This window comes from Rattus norvegicus, unplaced genomic scaffold, assembly GCF_021556685.1.
Source record: "Rattus norvegicus strain SHRSP/BbbUtx unplaced genomic scaffold, alternate assembly SHRSP_T2T unassigned-0000238, whole genome shotgun sequence".
NCBI classification, from domain to species: Eukaryota; Metazoa; Chordata; class Mammalia; order Rodentia; family Muridae; genus Rattus; species Rattus norvegicus.
In genome coordinates this window covers 22,501-26,091 of record NW_028238945.1, presented here as the reverse complement: position 1 = coordinate 26,091, position 3,591 = coordinate 22,501, and the positions used below count along the sequence as shown (strand labels likewise).

The following is a 3,591-nucleotide window of genomic DNA, read 5'->3' as shown; positions in this document are numbered from 1 at the left end:
CAACAACAACAACAACAACCAAGAACAAACCATGAGACCGCAGAAATCCTCAGGCGGAGGAGTAAGGAGCTAGTTTTTATTGGTTAGGGTATTATTTGGTCGGGTGGGGGTAGGGGTGGGGGTGGGGGTGGGGGTGTTGTCCTTCCTACATCTCTCTTGCATGAATGAGCTGAACATTACTTAAGCTTGTGTCCAAAACTGTCCATTTTTTAGATTGATCCCAGGAGGGAGGGAGCGAGCCGGGGATACAGCACACCCTCTCTGGCCTCAGAGGTCCAGGCTCCCGCTGGCAGGGCCCGAAGGGACTCCTGGGGGGAAAAAAAAAAAAGTCTCCGAGGCACCACCTAGCCGGTTTTATTCTTGAAGAAAAGCAAACATACATAATGGAATAAGGGAAAGAAAAAACCCTGTTTTCTATATACACAAGCAGTCGTAATTTGTTATAGTGTCCCCTTTGCGTAGTTTGGATTCGATGACTTTATTTTATCAAGCAAGTTTTAAACAGCGGTAACTCCAAAGAGGAGTCAACAGCCCCTTTAAGTGCAGTCAGTCATTGACCCTTTGGTCTGTCTGTCTGTCTGTCTGTCTGTCTGTTTCAAAACGAGGGAGGGCCTGCCTGCCTGCCTGCCTGCCTGCCTGCCTGCCTGCCTGCCTGCGTGCCTGCATCAGATCTAAATACAGTTCTCAGAGGGGAAGACAGAGACAAGTCAGAAGTCACTAGCACTCAATGGACGACCACCAACCTAAGGGCAGGCCTAGGGTAGAATTTGATGGACGGACGGACGGACAGACGGACGGACGGACGGATGGACAGATGGACAGAAAGGATCTAGGAGGAGCTTTGGGAAAGATGAAAAGCCTCCATTTCCCCCCAAAAGAACGAGCCCCAACAGCTGGGCTCTTCGAGATGAGTTATAAGGGGAACCACACATACAGTTTTGTATCACACATACAGTTTGTCATCATCCGTCAATACCAGGTAGACTTTTCAACGTATGTAGGTAGCTGTTGTCAGGTCAGTCCTTTACTAAGCCTCATGTAAGCTCTGCAGGGTAAGCCTCAGGAATTCATCTGTGCGTCCCGCAGGGTATGCTTTCTTGCTTTGTTAAAGGCTAGACTTTGGTTGCTGTCTGTCTGTCTGTCTGTCTGTCTGTCTGTCTGTCTGTCTGTCTGAATGAATGAGCGAGGGAATGAACGAATGAGGAGGGGATGCACATGCCTATGGTTTTAAGATGCTTAATTTCTTTACAAGGTTTATTTATTTAAACATTAAACATTGGGGTTGGGGATTTAGCTCAGTGGTAGAGCGCTTGCCTAGGAAGCACAAGGCCCTGGGTTCGGTCCCCAGCTCCGAAAATAAAATAAAATAAAATAAAATAAAATAAAATAAACATTAAACATTAATCGGAAATAATGGAGTCAGCAGTTAAGAGTTCTGACTGTGTTCTTCCAGAGGTCCTGAGTTCTATTCCCATGGTGGCTCACAACCCTCTGTTATGGGATCGATCTGCTGTGTGTCCGAAGACAGCTGCAGTGTGCTGTTTGTAGGGTAAAGAAAAAAATACTAAAGAAGAAAAAAAAAAAGAGAGAGAAAAAGTTAGAAGCACCAAGTCAAGTCATGTAAATATTGCCCACATTCGGATTTAGACATGCCTGAGCTGTCAGGGCGAGGCTGGCTGAGAGCGAATCAGTGAACGATCGGACTCTTCCTCTCTCTGTGAGGGTGTGTCATGAACTCTATTACCATTTCCAAAGAGTTAGGTATGCTGGAGCGAAGTGGACCGGAAAGCCAAGGGAGGAGAGGTATGCCTACACGAGTCCACCCAACCCCCCCGCCCCCCCCCAGGGAGACATCCTCGAGTGGTGGGGGGAGGGGCGAAGGTGTGGAGGGATAATTTCCAACAAATAAATCCCAACAAATAAATTACTAGAGACTTGATTCATTGATTTACTTTAAATTTATTGAGTGTATCGGGAAAGAGGGAAAATGGGTCAAGGAGGGAGGGAGGGAGGGAGGGAGGGAGGGAGGGAGGGAGGGAGGGAGGGAGGGAGGGAGAGAGGGATATCTTTTCCTCCAAATCGGCTGGTATGTAGTCTCAGTGCGTCAGAAAAAAGACTGCTTCTGGCCTCCTTTCTGATTACCCCAAGGCAGTCTGGTCACCGTGCTGTAATAGAAAGGGAAACCACAGTCAAGTCATGGGAGCGAGCGAGCAAGCAAGCAAAAATCATAAACAAAAGCAAAAACACGTCTGTTAAGTTGAGCAGAGCAGAGCAGAGCAGAGTAGGGCAAAGCAATACAAGGTCACATTCCACAAAGGCTGATATAGTCTGCCATCTTGGTCTACAGAGTGAAAAGTAGAAGGAGAAAATGAATATCGCTTTGTGTGTCACAAAGTTTTTAAGTTGTAAGGAACATTGCAGGGCTAAACCTTCAAATCCTCAAACCACCCAACCCAAGCTTTCCTCCTCCTCCTCCTCCTCCTCCTCCTCCTCCTCCTCCTCCTCCTCCTCCTCCTCCTCCTCACCCCCCATTGCCCCCCCCCCGTGTGGTGTGTGTGTGTGTGTGTGTGTGTGTGTGTGTGTGTGTGTGTGTGTTTGCGCACGAGCTCGAGCTCGGGCACGCATTTCTTTCACTGCACAACCATCATTGGAGGACGTTTAAATAAACACGAATGAATCAGACAGGCAGACAGACAGGGGCCCATAATGGATCCCTACAACTCGGTGGTGGTGGTGGTGGTGGTGGTGGTGGTGGTGGTGGTGGTGGTGGTGGTGGTGGTACACACCGATTTGTTGACCTCTTTCTTTTAAAGAAAGGACAAGAAACAAAGAGAAATAAAAATGAAGGAATATAGACCTAGCCAAATATTATTTTATTCCCTCCTTCATGGAGCGACAAGAAGATTTATTCATCAACCTTCGTCTAGAATAAGAAAGTAATTGCAAATGAAATCGAGCCATCTTACTGTAATAAGATGTTATCGAGAGAAAGGGGAATTGGATACTGGATCCATTGCTGCCCCCCCCACACACACACAAATTGGAAAGAAAAGCAACTCCCCAGATCGCTCAACTAACGAGGCTTATTTAAAACTGGAAAAAGAGGGCTGGAGAGATGTCTCAGCGGTTAAGAGCCCTGGCCGCTCCTCCAGAGGTCCTGAGTTTTCAATCCCCAGCAAGCACATGGTGGCTCCCAACCATCGGTAATGGGATGAGGCCTTCTTCTGGTGTGTCTGAAGATAGTTACAGTGTACTCATAGACACAAAATAAATAATTCTGGAAAAGAAGAGGAAATAACTTTAAAAAAAAAGAAAGGAGGCTGACTGGTCGACCTTCCTTCCCTCCCTCCCTTCCTTCCTTCCCTCCTCCCTCCCTCCCTCAGGTTCGTACCTAGGAACTCATGCACACACAGCCACACCCCCCCCACATATATTTAATATTCAATATTTATAAAAAATACGACTGGAGAGATGGTGAGAACAATGGAAAGCAGAGAACTATTCAGCTGACCAATTGATACCTTCAGTTTGCTTATAATGGAAGGGACAACTGGCCGACCCTCCCCTGTCACACACACACACACACAGAGA

At 47.2% G+C, this 3,591-nt stretch overlaps 1 long non-coding RNA gene across 1 annotated transcript in view; it reads right to left on the bottom strand.

The window, feature by feature from the left end:
* Positions 1-1,940: 1,940 nt before the first annotated feature.
* The window catches only part of LOC147997172 (uncharacterized), an 18,376-nt gene continuing 16,725 nt past the window's right edge, over positions 1,941-3,591 (bottom strand). Inside the window, exons 2-3 of the long non-coding RNA XR_015648133.1 lie at positions 3,079-3,277; positions 1,941-2,165 (exon numbers count right to left, since the gene is read on the bottom strand). This is a non-coding gene — a long non-coding RNA (uncharacterized LOC147997172). The remainder of the gene's footprint in view (positions 2,166-3,078; positions 3,278-3,591) is intronic.